The sequence below is a fragment of the Cyprinus carpio genome, chromosome B18, assembly GCF_018340385.1.
Source record: "Cyprinus carpio isolate SPL01 chromosome B18, ASM1834038v1, whole genome shotgun sequence".
NCBI classification, from domain to species: Eukaryota; Metazoa; Chordata; class Actinopteri; order Cypriniformes; family Cyprinidae; genus Cyprinus; species Cyprinus carpio.
Window position 1 is genome coordinate 7,003,860 of NC_056614.1, and position 22,332 is coordinate 7,026,191.

Below are 22,332 nucleotides of genomic sequence, written 5' to 3' on the forward strand. Positions count from 1 at the left end.
CTTGGCTTGGTGGACTTGCAGGATAGCCATGCCATGCAGGGCAGAGGTGGCTTGCTCCGCAGCAATGCAAGGTTTGGTGGCAAGAGCCGGCGTCAGCTGACAGGCTTTGGAGGGGAGACGAGGACAATTCCTCCTAGTGGCGGCGTTTTGTGGGCACAGGTGCACCGCAACCTTTTTTCTCCACCTGGGGAATGTCAACATACATCCTTGGAGGACGAAAGCCCATTCCCCGATGTTGAGATTGACATCCGATCCTCCGACGGTGCACTGAATGAATTGCTGGGATCGTTACAAGCCGGGTCAGCAAAATCACTCAGGAGCCGCACATTTGCTGGTCAGCAGGGACGTGTCCAGTGGAGAAGTTCTCACTGTGATCCTCAGATCTCCCAGAGCTCTAGCCAGTGGTCCCCTGCTTGTGACAGGGAAACTGGATTGGGTAGAGACACAGGGTGCCGCTCCATTTCCCATGAGGAGAGAAAGGCGAGATTGCAGCGAAGCCATTCTCATATGCCTGCAATGAATGCATGAGTCATCCACGAATGCAGCTTCAGTGTGTTGGATGCCCAGACACTGAAGATAATGATCATGTCTGTCAACAGAGGACAGGTAATGACTGCAACCAAGAGAACACGGATGAAACGGCATCTTTAAAAAGACTTGAACCGACCGTGATTTGCTCTTTTAGAGAAACTGCTCTTTCAGTTGAAGTGCCCAGGGGAATCGCTGATGACAGGGACACCGCTGTTTGCACTGGAACACCAACCAGGAAGAGCTTCTTCCAGTCAGATGAGTAAAGGGCTTTGTGGAGGTCAAGCACTATCATTCACTCAGCTCTGATGCAAAAAATCTGAAGAATGGATACACCTGTCATCTATTTATACCCTAATGCATGGGGAGTGGCTCAGGTCTGCCAAATCCACTAGTCAAATTTCATGGGCGTTTTCTCTTAAATACAGAGAGGATTGGGGCTCCCAAGTGAATCACCCTATGTTGTCAGATTATAACTCATAGTGACTGACAGATAGGGAACTACATGGCCCATAATCATGAAAAGAGATCTACCAGTCAGAGAAGTCAACATAATTTTACCTGCGCTGTAAGGCTACTTATTTTTGTTTTATACTCCTAATCAGTGACTTGAAGTAGTTTCAGTAGTTTCTGTTTTACTAGTTTTTGATTCTGTTATGTTATTATAAAACAAATTATAGGAATAATTCACAAAGTCCTATATTATTTTTTCTTCTTTTTCTGCAGAAAACACAACTATATATTTTGAAGAATATTGGTAATCAAACAATTTTGATGCCCAATGACTTCCATGTGAACAAAATTGTGTTCTGTTCTGTTCTATAGAATAGTGAAACTCATGCAGGTTTGGAACAACATGAAGGTAAGAAAACAACAGAATTTCTATTTTGGCATGAACTAACCATATGTCTTTTTATATTTGGAAATGCTTTTCTTTGTATCAAAGTTTGTAATATTTTGATTAATCTCATAGCTCTATATTGCAAACAACAATGAAAATAATGGAGAAAGCAAATGGGAAAAAGAGGGTGGAACCAAGGTCATTGAAAAGACTGACGATCAGTGTTGTGCTCTATTGTCTGGTGTCATTGACATTGGCTTGGTTACCTCACATATGATTCTTTCAGTGATGGATCACATTTGTAAGCTCGGATCATGATTAGGATGCTTGTGGGCAATCTTTGCACATCTGTAGTTACTTTTGCTGTGAGCTGAGCTTTCATTGTCCCTGAGAGAAACTTGTCGTTAATGTCTCCTGCTGTTCTGGGGATACACCGTCTCATTATGCCCATATGCTACCAGCACATCCAGACACTGTGACATGCATTATACATGTGGATTAATGCAACCTGGACCCACCCTGCCAGCTAGCTTTGATCTCAAATCTGGATTTCCAGAAACAGACAATAATGACTCATTCATACAGTTGCTTTTAGGCATCTTAACTTCATTAGATGTGTGTACGTACAGTTTGTGCATATACAGTTTACACAAATGCTTTCTGCTTGCGAGTTTTTGATTGATGTTAGATGCAGGAATCACCTTAAGTTTTGGTAAGGTTGAATTTGTGTCTGTCATCCTTTTGGGTGTGTGTTGCTGATGGGCTTGTGCTTGTGTGCATGCTGACAGCAAAAAGCATTCCTCTCATTAGCTGAATCAAATCACTAATGTGGAAGGAAGATTAGCAGCTAACAGGCTAATCAGTGTAAAATCAGTTCATCACAAGGAGAAATTGACCAGCTGTATGTTTGTTTATTTGTTTATTTGGGCATGCCTACTGAATAACAATAGTGATGAAGATGATTAAAGGTAATTTAAAAGGGGTGGTACAATGCTGTTTCATGCATTCAGAGTTGTTTACACTGTTAAAGAGTTGGAATCTCATGCTAAGCATGGACAAAATTTTAGAAAACAATTTGGAGGTATGATCGAGTATTTCTGTGCTAAAAAATCTTACTTCCACATTCCTTCTCAGTTTCGGGGAGTTTTTTTCGATCGTGGGTCTTCATGACGTAGACGAGGGTGGAACTCCTTATATGGGCATTTCTCCCGGAAGAGCGTGCCCGCGCGCACATCAACCAGAGCGAGAGCAAGAGCGCGCCCATCAATGCGCTTCATTCAGCAGCGTTGCAGAGGACTCACTCGGGAAGAATGTTTCTAAAGAAGTGTGTTTTTGGTTGTAAGGGAAAGATAACTTTGTTCAGCTTCCTAAAGATCCCAACATTATGTAAACAGTGGATGCAGTTTGTTTTTCCGAAGGAGCAATGCAGTTTCACGTGTTTGTGAATGCATGTTTGTTGACAAATGTTTTATAAACAAGGACCATTTCGATGCTTGATTAGCACATCGTTTGATACTGAAGGATGGAGCGCTCCCAGCTATAAAAAATCTATTGCATATCTTAGGGTGCTTTCACATCTCTAGTTTGGTTCATTTGGTCCGAACCAAGGGCAAACAATTATACATTGTAGCATTTTTCAGCTTTTTTGGTTCCTTTTCACACCACACTGATTGCTTTGGTCCGAACCAGTTGAAACGAACCAAAATGCAGTCACATGACAACATCCACATCACTCATTGGCCATGACGTATTTCCTAAACTGCTTTTGGATTGGTCAGAATTTACGTGCGGGAAAATTCCAACATAAGAGGAAAAGCCAGCAAACAACACAGAGACAACACAGCTATTGAGAGACGACTGCGCGGGCTGGTTTTGTCCCTGGCCATAATCTATTACAGTGTTTGTATACACGACAATATGCAAACAATACATTTCTATAATGAAGCGCAGATGCGGCTTGAAAACAACGTTCTAATGCACTGCAAACGGCGACCGGGCATCGCTCGTAACTTCAAGCAGAGGTGTGCATTAATCCACGAGCTGCCATGCTAAAGTGCAAACTGTCAACAAAGACTTCCTCATCCCATAATGCACAGCGCAGCTGACTATGGCAGCTGGTTTAGTCCAAAAATGATCAGTACTTTTTGCAGTTGGGTCTGTTTGAGGTCGGATCACGTTCTCACCACAAACGAACCGCTCCAGACTTCGTTTGAAAGCGTACCCGAGACCACCTCTTCAAGCAGGTCTCGGTACGCTTGTTTGGTCCGCCTTTGGTGCGCACCCGAGTGCGATTGCTGCTTTCACACCTGCCCAAACGAACTGCACCAAAGGGGGAAACGAACTCTGGTACCATTCAACCAAACTAAATGAGGCAGGTGTGAAAGCACCCTAAATGCTCTTCTACAGTGTAGCTGTCTGAAATTTTTTTCTGATTTTCAGAGATGTTGGGGGATGTAAAAATCCTTCATATTGATCTGATGAAGGTGCTTGAGAAAGACTGAGTTGGATGAGCTTGCTTGCAGGAACAGAAACACCCCATAGGGAAAGGGCCTTTCTGTTTAATAAAAGCATATTACAGGCTCAGAAAAAAAAAAAAAAAAAGTTGATTCCTCACTGCGTTGCAGTCCCTGTTGGTATGAGAGTCTTGATCAATCCTGTCTATCTCTTTTTGCTCCTCTAGGAAGAAAATTTTATAGAGATATTAATAATTGATGTTTATATTAACCTCCATATTCGTGCTTTGTATCATGTTAGAAAGAAGAAAGCCAGCAACACATGAATCACCATGTTTATTGCAAGATGCACTGTCACAGAGAGACAGAGAGCCGCCAAATGCCCTCTTGATCAATGCAAAACTTGTTGGAGAAAATTAGTGTGATTTCCTTTGTTTGTTTATTGAATATTTCATTGGTTCTGTTCTGTTAGATGGTAATCCAGAATCAGGTAATGTAATCTCCGTCTCTATCATAGCGATCCATCATAATCAGAGATTCATTAAACATGGATTTCACACAAGATTAAACGGCCACTCAGTGTGTTCTATTGATCAGTTTAGATTACTTTGTGAATCTGATGAGAAGCACCATTGCACTGCTGAAGGTCAATGAATCTGAGTTCTGTATTGAAGCCACATGATGAATATCAACTCTACACATTCTCTCTCATCACAAACACAATGCCAGATGTGTGCATCTACATCTGACAAATCAGATTATTCTTAATGCAGCTATGTAGCCTCAATGTACTTGAATACGTTTACATACTAAAGTTGCACATAGTAATTAATTATTAATTAATTCAGTAAAATAAATTTTACTGAAAACTTGATATTTTGAACATAAAATTTATGTTCAAAATATCAAGTTTTCAGTAAAATTTAGGAAACAATAATATTAAATGTTGACGATATGTGTACATATGTGTAGTCGTATGGCCCTGGGGAATCACAATGTGAAAGCACTAAACAGTTTCTTGTATTTATTAAAGGGCTTCAAACAGATTATTTTAATGATCTGTTAATTTTGGCAATGCAGTACCTGCACAGAAGTTCTCTACATCTTCATAATGAGATGAAAACAGTCTTTGAATGAACTTCACAAAAGTTTAATTAATACCCTTTAAGTCTTTAAAAATACTGCAATTATCTTTATATGATTGATATTTTATGGGTTTCTAAATTCTCAGTGCCAGCATTTTTCCTCTCTCTTTTGGTTAGATAAGCCCTAAGAGGGGTAAACTCACTTTGAGGAAATATGAATTTGATTTATGTAAACCAACAGGGCAGTTAAGAGCCACGTGACTCCAGTGAGTCACTGATCTTGAGTAGTCTATTTAAAAATGTTTTTTTTTTTTTTTTTTTTTTTTTTTTTTTTGCAACATTAAAATACTTTTTTTCTATCCTGATTTAATTTACAGAGACAATTATAATTAACCCATTTGTAGCATGATATCCTTAGGATTATAAACACTGTGGCCACGTATAAGTGGCTTAACACATCAAGTTGAAAGAAAAAAAGTCATACGGGTTTGGACGACATGAGAGTGAATAAGCGATGATTAATCCTTTAAATACTCTCTGTGTTGGTCTGAAATGGCTAATGTCTTTTCCGGGAGGCTCTAACTGGCTGTGTGGGTGTCTGTATTTATGTGAGTTTACCTGTACATGTGGTCCTACAGTCAAGTATGTAGTCAGTCAGCCTTAATGGTTTGTGACAGGCTGTTAGGGAGAACATAACTGTGAGAGTGAGGCTCACACATACACAGTCTGGCCGCTGCATCCTCCGGGCAGCTTGAGTGCCATGGAGGTGATTAGATGTACTTACTGCACAAATGTAATTATAGCTGCTGTCATCTCTTCTGGATAACAGGGCACACTGCAGCCCATGTGTGGGAGTGTGTGTGTGGGTCAGCTGAGTATCAATGTTAGTCCAGGTCAGGAGGATTTGCTGCAAACACGGTAATTACCTGAAATGAAAGTCTAAGGTCACACACATTTGTAACGCACCTGACAGGCCTAATGTGTGTGTGATGACATCTGTCCCTCACTCTGTTAAGGAACTGACACAGAGGCTATAACAGTATCACTGTGTCACACTGTGTCACAGATGTTTCATGTACTACAGTATACCTGTCAATGGAATTCAGCTGTGATTGAAACAATAGCCCACTGTTCCAAATTTAAAGGTTTGCTTTTGTAAAGAAAAAAAAAAAAGAAGAGGAAGGAATAAATAACTCCCATACTGTATATAACATACATGAAATCATCCCATAGCATATATACAGGTGGAGCTGGGGAAGGTTCAGGGATTCTGAAGCATGCTGCAACTGCCACAGCAAGCTCTAGCCAAGTGTTTGAGTGTTGAGCAACAAGCTCATTTGCTGGGGATGTGAAAAGCAACCAATAAACTGTGCCATGTTAATAATGTTGTAATTATATCAGATTGAGTTAGAACCTATTGGTCTGCGCCATCTAGAGTTTCATGACAGAACTTTGTATTTATTTAATTTACATTTCAATATTTACATATAATAATTATATAATATTTTTCATTTTTATTTATTTGATTCTGAATTACAAATAAGATTAATCCAAGCATAATCGATTAATCCAAAGCAGAAAACAATACTTTGTTTAAAGCAGTAGTGTTTGTTTTACTTAACATTTTTTAACAACAACAACAACAACAAAAACACTAAATGATTGGTGACCAACAAATGCTCAACACCTCTCATAATCCTCTTGCTAAAGGAATGCAAATGGATTTGACACAAACACACACCTAATCTCTCACTCTCTTTCACACACACGGTTATATACCAATTGTGAGTTGTAGATTTAGTAGATTAGTACTGTATGCAATTTGTGTGTGTCTGTGCAGTCTGACCATGGTGATATGTTCCATCATGTTGATCTGATCTGACATGATTTTGTCTCTCATTATTCTGACTGCCTCCTCTCAGAAACCAACGCGACACTTGTGAAGCATGACCCAAACTAATAAGACGTAGAAACAAACAAAACTTCATAAGAGTTCAATATTTCACTTTCCAAATATATCCTCAGTGGAAAATGTTCCTGTAGAAGAATGGCGTAACCTTTGCTTAAGCTAGCTGCTTGTGTCCCCTGAAGAAATGTGGGCAAATACTTTCTGCATTTATTTATTTGCTTTTTCAAATCTGCTTGTCTGATGGGAGTGCTAGAGCGAATAACTATAGCTGTTTGTTCAGGTTAGTCCTCTTGGGTGGGGATTTGTGTGCATATTTTTGTCTTTGGCTCCGAGACACCAAAACTGGCTGTGCCAGGCGGCCACATCCCGACCCTACACCATCCCACCGGATACGCCCAAAAACACTTACGCCCGCCAGCCTTAAAATAGACCAGAGCTGAAGACATGCATTAATTTTCTCTAAATCTTAAATTTACTAACATGGTTACTAGGACATTGTAAATGGGTCAAACTATTTTTCTGATTGAAATACTGCTATAAAAAGACAATAATCCCTGTGTGAGGTGTGTAATCTAGAGTAGATGAATCTTGAAGTGAGGCTCAATTTTAATGTTGCAAGTCTGGTGTTTTGACAGTTTGAGAGTTGAGAAATCAAGGCTAGCTAGCTAGGTGAAAAGAAAATTTGGATCTGATGCATGGCTAAAAATATTAAGAGGCCAAATGAAATCACCTTGATACCCTGGTGACTAAATCTCGTCCATCTTACCCTGATCCTGGCTGCACTGTTTTCCAACAACCTATTGGAGTGTTGTAGGAAGTGCTAGGTCTTGGGATAAACCATTTAAGGGAATCTTAAGGGGGAGCCAACATATTAGTTCAGTGGTAGCTAACCCTACTCATGGATGGCTAATATTCTGCAGAGTTTAGCTCCAACCAGCTAATCAAGGTGTTCCAGATTGCTTGTAAATAACAAGCAGGAGCACCGTTAGAACTGAAGTCTGGAGGAAGGTAGCCCTCCATGAGAAGGTTTGCCTATGTCTGTATTAGATCATGTCTTATCATCAAGTCTTCATTGTAGATTACATGAGCAAAGCGGGCAACAAAGTGGGAAAAAGTCTGTAATTAAGTAATTAGTAATTAAGGAATGTGCTTTAGAATCTTCCCAACAGGGTCTAGTCTTGTTATGGGTCTTAGGGCATCTAGTCTGACATCAAAACCAGTGGTTGCACAATTTTTAATGAGCAGGTACTTTCTCATCTAAAATATTCATTGACAGGGTGAAAGTGGGTGACAAGAACCTAGTTAGCAGAAGAGTGGGACACAGGACCAGGTGATTGGCAGTGTCAGAGGTGTTGGAGTTGCAAATGATGGCCACTTTGTTTTCAGAATGGTCTATGAAGTTCTTAAGTGTGGAAGGCAGAGGAAGGGTGGTAAGGGCAAAAAACAGTTTACGTAAAATGGAGATGGAAGTGTTGAAACTCTAATGGAAAAACAGTGTCCACATTGACTTTGTCAAAGGAAGAACAAACTTGCACCAGAAATATGCTGACTTAAAGGGGGCAGATCGGTACTTCACTGTGGGCAGATGACTGGTGCTCTCTGATGGAGCTACTTAAAGGGATCATCAGATGCCACATGCACTTTTACAAGCTGTTTGAACTGAAATGTGTGTTGGCAGTCTGTGTACACAACCACACTATAATAAAGATCCACTCAGTGTTTTTTTTTTTTTTCTCGTTAAATCATTTCCCCTTTCTCAAATCGAGCCGATCTCAGATGCCTGTCTGATAATGAATCTTTACAAATCGCCTTTCCTAATAACGTGCTACTTAGCAAGTTACATGATGAATGCAGCTAAAGTTTACCATCTCTCAGAGAGCAGCTCGGAAGAGAGGGGCGGGGCGAACAAAGCTCATTTGCATTTAAAGGGGTCATGTTGCTTAAAAGAACATTATTTTGTGTATTTGGTGTAATGAAATGGGTTTATGCGGTTTAAGTTTCAAAAAATACAATATTTTCCACATACTGTACATTATTGTTTCTCCTCTATGCCCCACCTTTCTGAAACACCTCGATTTTTACAAAGCTAATTGTTCTTAAAAAGAGAGGTGTGCTCTGATTGGCCAGTTATCCAGTGCATTGTGATTGGGCGATTACCTCAAGCATGGAACGGAAATGTTATCCCCCTTACTATACTGTGATGCCATGTGTCCTGGGACAAAAACATTAAAACCGGTTATAAACGAGGTATTTTCTGCATCCAGTGGGGACATAATTACGGATTATAATAATTATAATACAGGCAGTTCTCAATTCCAGTTCTCGTCCCCCCCAGCTCTGCATATTTTGCTTGTCTCTCTTTATTAACACACCTGATTCAGATAATCAGCTTATTAGAAGTGAGCTCGGTGCATTAACTGTGTTCCAATTGACATGGTCCCTACACAGTGTTCATTACTTCCTACTCCCTGAGCAGGGGAAATCTGTTGAAGTTTACTTCACTTCGGAAAATTCATTCACGGATTTGCGCTTCGCAATGTCTTCACACACAGACAAGTGTGATATCATATACCTCTGGAATTGAGAACCACTGACTTATACTGTCTTTTTATGTGCTGCGTTGCATTACCCCACATAAACATAAAACCATGTCTGCATTTGTGATCGGAGAACCACTGATTTCTAGTTGTGTCCTCTTTTGGAAGACCAAACAAAGTAGTTTTGGTTTCACAAGGAAACACACTGCGTCTCCACAACATGGTGGCAGTGGCAACAGTAAGAATAAAAGTAATGCCTTCTTTCTTTGCGTGAACAATTGGAAAATCTCAGACATGTGGGGTCATGTTAGAATGAGCCATTTTAGGATGCCGTGGTTGACTCTTAACTTTTATAAAGAATATCTATTTGGATTTGAGACTTTAGTCTTTGCAACTTTACAGATCTTCTTTATTCACCAAGAGCTTGTAACACTCCAAAGAGAAAGGAAAAACTTAAATTGCATCATATGACCCCTTTAAAGCAACATGCAAGAAAACAGCTTTCTCTGAAAAGAGCTGTTTTTGACAAGTTAAAAACTGTTTTGTTTTACACTACCATTGAGAAATTTGAACCAAACTATGTTACAGAATTTTTATTAAGACCCTTGTGGAAGTCAACTTGTGGAAAATGGGCATCCAATGACCCCTTTAAGAAACAGCAGGGTCAGACAAAAATAACATCTGAAGGTTAACATAATTACTAACCCCACATAATCCTCATTTTCTACTACCTTTTTCTCTTTGCTCTCTTGCTCCGGTTGAGTTTTACATTTGTATATGTATGTCTACTTGCAGACACACACATACACACAGCAAGGCCTGAAAACATACTCTACACAAGTATGTGAACACAGGTGCTTCTAGCTACGCAAGCTCAATTTCACACATCGCCGCGTTTTGAAATATGTCAAAAGGCAATTCACAACAACATGAATACAGGTTATATCTTCAATGTTGCTACCAGGAGGTCTGAAATACCGATCTGTTAGCATTCCCATTCATCTTAGTGGCACCCCTGGAAATATACAGTTTTAAATCTGCCATGTGAATAATCACTCTGGAGCTGCAGGAAAATTATGCCATGATAAAGCTGATTGGCTGATGGTACCTAAAAAAAAAAAAAAGGAAAGAAAATCATGAAAAATGCCAAAACCTACAGTGGTTAGTTTTCTCTTTCAGTTCAACTTAGCATCAAGTTGAAAAGATTCTTGCTAGCAAAGGCAGATTTTGTTAACTAGTTTTGTTAGCTAGTTACTTGAAAAATAATACTTCTGGTGTAATGCCACAGGTGTTTGAAGGTAACCCTATCACCCCCTTGAGTACCATAGTTTGCTATGACCACAGTAACCCGATAACACACGGTATGCACACTAGCAATGTGCTGGCTAGCCATTTGTGTCTGCTTTTGTGTCCATGCATAAAAGATGTTTCTATCCCAAGGCTGTACACTTGTGACATCATCAATGGAATCTTCTTCCGTAAAGGATATATTTATTCTTTAAAAAGGGGTTATGTAATAGCACTTATAGCTAACAGAAGAGCACAGGGCATTATGGGAGCCAGACCATTCTGGTTTACAGACGTTTTACCGCCTAACCCCTTAAAAAGATAATCCTGAAAACACACACACTTGACTCTTGCAGACAGCGGTCGATGCCCCTAAGGGTTCAGATCTTGTTAGCAGGGTAAACAGACTCCATCTTAGACAGGTTTGGACTCCACCCCATTTGGGAATCACAGAGAGACACCAAATGGGATTGGCTAGGAAAATAGAGGGTGGAATCTAATTGCCTGGGTTGTTAGCAATTTGCTTAGTATGCTTATGGTTGCTTGCCACAGGTCTTTTTTAACATTACACAATTACAATTTTGGTTTCACTTTATTTTGATGGTCCCTTTTGAACATTCTGTTCAAACTATAAGTAATGTTGGACCCTCATGTCTACTTACTCTTATTAGAGTATTAGTAGACTGGCAGAGTTAGGGTTAGAATAAGTTGACATGTACTTGCAAAGTTACTTAAAGTCAGTAGAATGTCTGTCGAGATACCCTAAAAATAAAGAGTTAGCAGATATTAAGCAAACAGTCTACTAATACTCTGATGAGAGTTAGTAGACATGTAGGTGCAAAATGACTTATTGTCAACAGAATGTTCAAAAGGGACCATCAAAATAAAGTGTTACCACAGTTTTTTACCTTTTGTTCATTAGAAATCTCTCTCTCTCTCCCATTACGTAACAAAAATATATGGAAGTATACTGCTAAATATAATGCGATATACTACATAATACATTTCCATACATTGGAAACTAGTGCTTATATTTTTCAGTATATAGCAATATATGCATTGGCAATTATGGCTACAGTATATATTGATTCATACAAATATATTTAGAAATGAAGACTAAAAAATAAATCTAATATTCATATTGGTTGATCCTCCATTGACTACATATTGCACATAGATGTTCCCATATAAATGTGAATGTATGTATACACACACACACACACACACACACACACACACATATATATATATATATATATATATATATATATATATATATATATATATATATATATATATATATATATATATACATACATACACACACATTCACGGAATGAGTTAAAGCAGATTTCTAGTTCCCAGCATGCTTTGCTTCTAACTGTTAAAGTAGAGTAACAATTAAAAACATAAGCATTTCTTTCTTCTTTTTTTTTTTTTTTTTTTTGCACAATATTAATATAGGGGGAGATCTGTTAGTGTTTTATAATGTAATGTAATAATGTTGCATTATTTTTAAATTTAAAAGGGTTTCTGGTATATGTAAGTTTGTGGGGTTACCACTGTGCTGAAGAGTAGAGCCTGTGGTTAGGATGACGACTGACCAAACACCATTATAAGATTATGTTACTCAATTTAAAAAGATAGTCTGGTCACTAAGCATTTTAGTATGAGCAGGTGTGCTTATGCTATTGTAAAATAGCAATATTTTAAAATATGAAATGTGTATATTGTAAATTATTGTTAAACATAAGAAATATATACTTCCATATATGTGTGTTTATACTCCACATGCAGTACCTTATCTTACAGCATGTGCATCTATATATATAAAGTGAATTACTGCATGTAACATTAAATATATTGTAATATATAAGTAAATATATTGTCACATATTTTTCAATGTATGAAAGTGGCAATTCCTTATGTATTATTCAGTATGTTGTAATATATTTACACAATATATTATTCTGTATATTTTCTAATATACCGTTATGTCATTTAATATATTGATCATTCATATATTAGAGAATATATTTTCTTTGCATAAGTGTTAGGCCACTGGTCACACTGGTCTCTGGATTTTAATCTGTCTCTCAGAGCTCAGTGTGTTTTCTCTAGAGATTAATTAGCTGATAATCAGACAGAACAAGTGTTCCACCACACCGACACTAATTAACATTATGCTTAATTAAAGCTTTGCTTTTTGTGTTGTTGAAACCTGCTTTGTTCTCTATCTTCTGTAAAATGGTTTGACATGCTGCTAATGGTATGGATGAGAGAAATATCTCTCTCTCTCTCATTTTTCCTTCTTTAATTTTATGTGAAATCTGTTTGACTGCAGTATATTCATACTGTATATCTTGTTATACATGCTATATATCATGCTACATTGTTTCATGATATACTGTCTAAACCTATCAGGGTAAATTGCATATGCATGTTTGTCAGTGGGTGGGGTAATGTAACTACTTCATATTGGGGAAAACTTGCCTCTCTCCAGATGGCACTATGTGGCTCAGTAAATAAAATCCCCCACTGAGTTTCTTTTGACGAAACTTTTTCCACTGGAAGCATTTGCCCATATCCAATATTTTTGTTTACAGCTAATAAAAAAGCATGCAAGAGCAATGTTCGGTGACATAAATGACAAACTGCTCAGCTCACGTTGAAATGATTAAATAAAAGGCCTTATCCTGCAGCTACAAATGATTGCTAGTTGAATTGTATACAGCTATAATGCTATTTTGTTTGACAAAGAGATGAAGCCTGCTCTATGTAATTTGTCTATGTTAAAATGTTTTTCCTTTGCCAGTTCAAAATTTGCCTCAACAAATGGTTGAACTCCCTGTTTGTTGAACACTGACAGGAATACAGTTTGGCGCCCCTAGTGGTGCATTAACTACACACTTTGCCTTAAAATATAGCTGTATACCTTATTTATTTATTTATTTATTATCTTTGTATCATAAGGATAATTGAATACAATAAGGATTATTCAAACCATCCATCGAAAAATGAATCAGAAACACAACACTGAAGATGCTGTCAATAAAAAGCAAGTCTTTAAAGTCAAACAATACTATAGCAAATACACAACAACAACAACAACAACAACAATAATAATAATAATAATAATAATAATAATAATAATAATAATAATAATAAGAGCCAATCAAGGGCAAAGCCAAAGGCACTATTCAGCCTTTTTTTGTGCTGTGGCCATAGAATGTAAGTGAATTAACTTAAAAATATGTGTGTTTTGAGTCTGGTTTAGGCTAATTTAAGCTATGCTACCTTGGTGCAATGTTACTGAAACATAAGCTTTGTTTTTTTCTGTGCCCTCATTTAAGTAGATAATAGTTGTACTTGCATGACTAGAAAAAAAGCTGCCCGGGGTGTTTCCAAGATGGCGACAGAGTGAGCTGAGTTGATTAAAAATGACTTTGGCTCTACCCCTTTTGCTGAATATGTCATGATTTTTTTTTTTTTCTGTTTATACAATGTGATTTTATTTATCAAGATACAGCATATCATAATATTAAAATGGAAGTTAAGACTCTCAACTTGAAGTATGAGAGCTGATGTTTTAGTGCAAGCTGATACATTTTTCTTTTATAAAGTAAACTATTCATTTCATCCCCCACAGAATGATCTGACACAATTAGCAACTGTTTTCTTTTAGCATGGTGAGGTGATATACCATTTTTCATTGAACTTAAAATTTAATTTAGCTGGAAATATTCAGTTATGTTGTGGGTTAATTCCATTGTGTTGTGGGCTAATTCTCTTGTGTTTTGAGGTAATTCCGTTGAGCTGTGGGCTAAATTTGGTTCGCTGTAGGATAATTCTTTCTTGCTGTCCACATTCGTTTGCTTCACTAATGCATTTGAGGCTGAACATTCACATGCGCACGTACACACTCAGAATCATTTTGTGGCAGTAAATAAGGTTGTATTTTATTTCGGTCCTGAGGAGTATAATGTTAAAGTGACCTCTTAGATTGACCATTCATCTAGCAATTGAAATGACCGTCCTGCCTACTCTGTTCCACACCATCAGGTTTTCATGGCCTGTGAACTGCGTGCGGTCCATTTTGATCCAGCACATCAGAGCAGTCTCAAAGTCATTTCTGAAGCTACAAACCTGATGGAAAATTTTCACATTTAGGGCTCATAGAAACACAACAGAACAGCAGACGTATTTGTTTCTCTTTCATGTTTTGTTGAACATCAAGGATGATGAGCTCCTATCAGCAGAGCAGAAATCAGAAATGACAGGAAGTGAGGAATATCTGTATCCATGGTAAACTCAACAATCATGGCTCAATTATTTAAAATGTTTTGGTATCAAAATGCATTTGTCTGTTCTATTCCCATCTCTACATAAAACATGTTCTACACCTGCACTAACAAAAGCTAATCTCGTCAAATCACACCCACGGCTGCCTAAAAAGAGTAAGAGAACAAGAACTGAGGGGGAAACGGCGAGAACATGTAAAACTGAGTATTATGATCTTGTACGAATTCAAATCTCATACCTTTTGAAATTATTCTATAATGACAATACATCTGAAGTCAGTAAATGTACCTATTTAAATACTATAGTCTCACAGATCCAGATTTTTGACTGCTAGTATGGAGTCTGGCTCACTTTCCCATTCATTCTGATTGACATTCAAAGGGACCAACCAGAGTTTTTGTACAGTTTAGGGTGAAAAGTCAATGCACACACTGGGAAAGCATGAGAGCTACACATAAAAAGGAAATGTTAGTTAAGGTTTTTAAATATATTTTCCAAGGTAAAACATTTTTTATGCATGGCTAAACATCATTACATTTTTGAATTACATCACATGCCATTTTACAACCTGAAGTTTGTCTACTCAAAGTCCAATTATTCAAGATTTTGAGAGACCTGTTAACCTTGCCCCACAGTCAGAATGTGCTTATGTATGGATCCAACTACACATCAGGTTTGGTGCAATGGCCTTGTTACCTCATTATTGAAACATTCTTGTATATCTTCTGCTACAACCATGCAAATCACTTGCATCCATTGAGAGCTTCAGTCACATACAGGACCTCTTATCAGCTTTGCTCTAGAGGTACAGAGCAAACAGCCACAGCATCTGAACACTGGCCCATGAGAGGCAGAACAAACGGTCCAATCATGGTACTGGCGGGATGAAAAGAGGTTCTGATTGATGTAGTGCCATAACATTGAGTAGAGCTAATTACTGCAGCCTCCATGAGAGAGAGAGCATGGTTCTCCACATCAGCCCCTACCAGAGAACCATGGCTTACAACCACTCGAGACTCCAGCAGAACATAGCCAAGCTCGATCGATCGACCATTAATGAGATTGGGTTAGTGGCAGAGATGGATTGAGGGAGAAAGAGAGAGACATAAAGCTGCCCCTAAAAAAGGTGCTGAGGTAAACAGTGTGATTAAGAGGTTGGTTAATCAGAGACCATCCATGTGCACTAATAGATTTGCAATAAAAAATAAAATAAAATAAAGAATAATAAATCATGTTGCGCTTAAGATGAGGACAGCGTACATCATCCATTTCAAGTTTACACATTCTTATATGGAGCATAAAAACAAAATAAACTTGTGGTATGTCTGTTTACATGTCAGTCAGATGACTCTTCCTGTCTGAGTCCATGTTTTTTGTTTTTGCCAAAAAATGAGCTAAATGGACTAGACTATGCCGACAGAGACCCTCTGCATCTGCTTATAGCTCTGCAGTAAGAAGGAGAATGAATCATGCTGTGCTTGAGATGAAGACAAGCTCATATCGTCCATTTCAAATTTACATACCCTTAAACAGCACAAACAAACAAAGCAATCTGTTGTTTGTTCCTTTACATGTCATTCAGACAGTTTCTTCCTTTCTCACTGGGTGGGATTAAGCCAGAATCAAGGTGTCCAATTTTAGACTTTGGACCTTTTTGCTGTCGCACCTCAGGATGGCAAAGGTTCTTGCAGTGATTAGTCCAAAGGCCTGATCCTGGAGACCCACTGTCCTGCAGAGTCCTGCAGAGCTGCACCAACCCTAATTTCAAATTATTATCAGATTTCAAATTATGTACAGCACTTCCAGGACAACCCGTGCCAGGCCAGGACCGCAATTGAGATAAACAGCAATGCTACAGGTATTAAAGACCAATGGTTCCCAATCCTAGTCTTGGAGGCCCTCAAACAGTACACATTTTGGATGTCTCTATCACCTGGAACAAAATAATTTCAGGTCATGAAGTCTCCACTAACAAGCGGATGAGTAGAATAATTAGGAAGACCTGTAAAATATGCAGAGGTGAGGGTACTCCAGGACCAGGGTTGGGAAACACTGTTATAGACTAAGCTGCAAAGTGAGCCTGATGTTATGTTGATTTTCAAATGCCTAGCTCTGCAAGACTAGTTTTGATGCAATGGTCTTGTTACCTTATTTATTAAAACACCCTCGTACCTCAGGGTGGGTTTTAGGAGGAAGTGAGGGGTTGGCATGGGCTCGGTTTGGTTGTGGGTGAAGAGATATTTGGCAGTCAAAAAGAGAAAAGGCACTTGCCTAGGGTGGAAAGGTGAATCAACCCACCTCCACCAAGAGAAATCATCCATAAGGGGGCAAACAAAACATTAGAAAGTGTGAATCTGGAAGACGTACATGCAAATCCCTGCAGACAAACAAAACAAGCTGTGAAAGAGAGAGATGAAGAGGATACGGCAGGGTGAAAAAGGCAGGAAGCTTCCTTTCTGTTCAGAGAAAGCGTGTAGGCTTTAGAACCTACTAAAACACGCATATACGGCCGCGAGCGATCATGTATGCTAATCGTTCAGAACCGACAATGGCCAAACTTTGAGTGGGTCAGGAACTTTACCTTCCACACACAAGTAAACAGTCATCTTGTTATCTTTGTTGTGCATTTGCATTGTAGATGAATTGTAATTTCTGCATAAATAAAACTCCTTCTTCTAGAGAACACAAATGTGACTATTTTGTTTCACGGTTTGCAGCTTAAAATTCACACAGGGAAGAATGAGAAAAAGATGTGTATGTTCCACAAATCCGCACATGCTCTTAACAATAGCGGAGAGGTAAAGAAATAGAGCGAGAGAGAGAAAGTGAGAGATACTGAGGGAATAAACATTGACTTCCTTTGAACGTGTTCCTGCTTTATATTTCCCTTAGCTGGCGGAGTCTAGGGACCCGAGCTGGATCATTCTGGACTTGCTGATTCACTCAGCCTCTGTAGATACTGACGTGCCACTTTTATATGAGCTTAAAGTGACCCAAATTAGTCCGAACCTGTCGGTGGCTTTCTGAAACGGGTCAACAGAGTTGCCCGGCTGCACTCAGCCCAGGCACAATCTCAATGTCATGTTTTATTCATCACATGTGAATGTGGTTGGGTGGGGTCTCTGCTCATGGGCAATATGGATGCTGCCTGCTTCAGCCAAGCCCTGGCAACAAAACAAAGACTCTCTCTCTCTCTCTCTCTCTCTCACTCACACACACACACACACACACACACACACACAGAATAGATCTCATATGGCATTGAATGGTGGAAACAAGAGAAAAGAACTCAACAAGCCAAGGAACAGAACAACAATGGAGACAGAGCACATGTGAAAGAGTTGGGAGACTTGGTAATGCTAACGGCTTTCAGCACATTTTCGAACCCTAACCAGATTATAGGGCTGCACTGAATGCCTGTGTTTGAGTATAGATAGATAGATAGATAGATAGATAGATAGATAGATCACAAAAGGACAGAGTTTGAAGAATCTTTATACAGTTCTTTACACAGTTCAGGTTTGACAACAAGTTTTGCCTAAAGGACTAAATTAAAATATACTGTAACTAAATATACATAGTAAAAGTAGTACATGTTACTTGCACTATTTATAAAACCTATTAAGACATACAATAGTTTTATGTGAGGAAAATAACTTTAGTTGTTAATTACTGATAAACTTTTCTGATAAGCTCCTCTTCCATGGAAGCTCTCAAATCTTATCTGTGTTCAAAAGATTAAATAAAAAATGGCCTGCCAACATACCAACTTTGACATCTTTGATAACACTGGGTTAATTTCTCATACAAAGTCTATTCATCACAAAGTTATCTTATGGCTTCACTAGATTTCAAAAGATGAATTACAAAATTCTACAAGATCATCCTTTTAAGGTGAGTAATGACAGAATTTGTATCAATTTTTTATTTTGTTCTGTATGTTTATCCCTGTTCTTGTTCTACTTTTTCCAATATATTATTCTCGTGTTCTTGCTATATTATTTGTTTGCCAACACAAAACACAATTTTGTCAAACCGATTAAGCACACTGAATTAAATTAATAGAGATGGGAGAAACATCAGCCTCTCTGCATAGATTTACTAATGAGCAGAAATGATTTGATAGTGAAATATTTCCCACTACATTTCCACTTTAATTCGGTAATTGTTGCTGAGAAGAAGGCATGGTTGGCGTGCTGTGTCCAGTTTGGAGTGCTAAAGTGCATCCCTGCAGCTACAGTCTCAAACACACGCTGGGGCTTTATAAGACTTATTAATTATTCAGCATTTAGCATTATTCTTCACTCACTATCACACACACATACACACACACACACACTACCATGAGGAGGCTAAACCTCATACAAATATAGCTACTGTATATGCACCCACAAGTTACAAGCTAATTACTTCCTCTCCCATGCAGAAAGAAAACATCTAACTTAAATTGTTTTCTGTTCCCACTGTTTTTGTTTAATGGCTTTAGACTTAAAACAAGAAAAAATGCCAATGGAGTAGGAAAAGTAAACTTTATAGAAGGTATATTATCTGAAAAATGAAGACGTATAGTCTCATACTGTTTTGCTTCTTAAGTAAATTTATCTTGTTTTAAGAAGAAAAGCATATTTTTGCAGTGTAGTCTTTTAAGCAGGCAGACTGTAACTCATATTTGCAGATTCATTCAATTCTCAGGTGTGTGTTCAGCCAGTCCTGTAAACACGTGCTTACATCACACCAGAACAAAGCGCCAGTGAAGACAAACCTTCAGCCGATCTCATCATTTCTCTGAATGCGACTCGCAGAGAGTCACGGATAACTGTCACCCCCCCATAGTTTCCGATAAAACTATCCCCTCCAAAATCAAAACCTGAACCAATCACCTTAAACATCTGCTACTATACACTAAACACAGATCTAGAGAGACTTTTAAACAGCAGAAGGAAGAACTGCTAGGGAACAGGGATGTCTGAAGTGTCTCTCACACATGCACAGCTGAAACAAAAGCATCGAAAGATACCAGGGACTTACGTTCTGACGGGTTTCTGCAGGACACATACGCGGGAAGAGATGGAGGGGGAGAGTGCACTCATCCACAAGCTGGACTGTCATACGCTCAGACTGAGAGACAGTGGTCCACATGCACGCTGCTCTCTCTGTCATCCACGCAGCTGCGAGGCAGAGTGTGTGTGTGCAAGCTGCGAGCGCAAAGAGAGTCAATGCCACACACACACACACACACACACACACCCTTGTCTGTTAAACTCTTGGGAGTTGGGCTCAAAGCACACATACACACATGCACCCTGCAAAGCCAGACTGCAGCGGTGGTTCTGATAAAGCCAGGTTCTGGGAGCAGGTTCGGGACGACAGCCAGAGGGGAAGTTGTGTGCTTGTGGTTGATAAGACTGCTCAGCTGTGGCAGACAAAAGGAATAATGTGAGGCTAATTGATCACTTGCTCCCTCTGCGCTTTATTTGTTCCTCAGAATAACAGCCGTGCATGGCAGGATATGAATCAATACAGTGTGGCGATATATATACATCGAAGCGATTAGCCGACACAGACAATTTTATTTCTTTCTAGTTTCCCCTGAGCAATGCATTACCGCAAGTTCTTTTATTTGAGTCCCATGGCAAAGCACAATAAGGTGTGGTGAACATTTCTGTAAGGAGTTTGTGGCGGCGTAATTGGCGCTGTCGCGCTGTTCTGAATTTGGCACTTTTAATAATCAGAGAATTTTAACAGAAACATAATGAGTCCAGGTGTGAAATTAGCATTCAGACTTCGCCACGCAGAGAGATCCGAGAGAATGGAAGCGCAGTTTTGGAGTTTTTCTCATTGTCTTCAGGCTGCTCTTGAGCTGTGAAACACAATAAGCCCACCCTGACAGTTTGAAGACAATCAGACACTCAGTCGATACTTGCGGCACGGGCAGGCGACCAGACCGAAAAACGCAGACGGCCCTGAGGGTGCTGTCTCGGCTAAATGCGCACACACTCTTGCACACATGCTGTGACCCATCCCCCCCTTTTTCCGCTGGCTTTTGAGAGCACACTTGCGCTTCTCTGCACAGTAAGATAAGCTGTCCTGAAAGGTCACTAAAGGTCAGCATGCGGCAAAAAATCATTTGTGCAGTACGAAAGGGATCATAAAGAGATGTTAGGCCTGAGGTGTCCATTCCTGTTCCTGGAGGGCCACTATCCTGCAGAGTTTAACTCTAACACAGCTGCCTGGAAGTTTCTAGTAATCCTGAAGACTTTGATTACCTCATTCAGGGGCTGAAGCTAAGCTCGACTGGAACGTGGGCCTTCAGGAACTGGGTTGGACACACCTGCATAGGTTCTTGTTCAGAGGAGATGATGCTCCATAAACATCTAATGCAGAGATCTTCAATCCTGCTCTTAGAGACCCAATGTCCTGCAGAGTTTAACCTATCAAAGACACATGAACATGCTTATCAAATTCTTTAGGATTGCTTTAAAATCACAGGCATGTATGTTGAAGCAGGTTGGACATAATCTGTGCTGGACAGTAAACCTCCAGTAGAAGGGTTGACCGCTAATCTAATTTATTCCACAGCTGTACAAATCAGTTTCTGCTGATTCTTGAGCAGAAGCAAAGCAAAAGCACACAAAAGAAAGGCAAAGTTTAACGCATAAAAGCAAACATAGTCTAAAACTAAGTCTTTTGAAGTATGTGAAGACAAACAATATTAGCTATCAAGTTTGATTGCATACGTTATGTTCAAATTCATATTCATAACTCTTAAAGGGATATCCAAAATATCTTAATTTGTGTCCCAAAGATGAACGAAGGTCTTACGGGTTTGGAACGATATGAGGGTGAGTAATTAGTTCACTTCCAGAATGAAAATTTCCTGATGATGTACTCTCCTTGTTTTCATCCAAGATGTTCATGTCTTTCTTTCCTCAGTAGCAAAGAAATTAAGTTTTCTGAGGAAAACATTTCAGTAATGTTCTCTATATAATGGACTTCAATGGTGGCCAAATTCAAAGGTCCAAATTGCAGTTTCAATTCAGCTTCAAAAGGCCCTACATGATCGAAGTCGAGGAATAGCTTTATCTAGCTAAACGATTGGACATTTTTTATACTTTATGTATATACTTTTCAACCACAAATGATCATCTTGAACTAGCTCTGCGATGCACATACGTGTCTTCACGCACTTAGAAAAGTCACATGTGGTTAGTTCTTCATCTGTGTATTTCCAGTCAAAAAGTTAGGTTATCTCATTTTCTCCTTCAACTTCAAAATCCATATTTGTTAGTTTGTTTGACTTTCTTTGCACATTTGCTTTGTAAACACTAGGTCAGTACTTCTGCCTATGTCACAATTGCATGTAATGTGTGAGGTCAAGCTAGTGCAATGA

At 38.9% G+C, this 22,332-nt stretch overlaps 1 protein-coding gene across 1 annotated transcript in view; it reads right to left on the minus strand.

Moving 5' to 3' along the window:
- Positions 1 to 20,124, minus strand: part of LOC109098441 (semaphorin-6D-like) — a 108,565-nt gene extending 88,441 nt beyond the window's left edge. Inside the window, exon 1 of the mRNA XM_042743657.1 lies at positions 19,971 to 20,124. The gene's annotated coding sequence lies outside the window, so the exon portion shown is untranslated. The remainder of the gene's footprint in view (positions 1 to 19,970) is intronic.
- Positions 20,125 to 22,332: the final 2,208 nt, after the last annotated feature.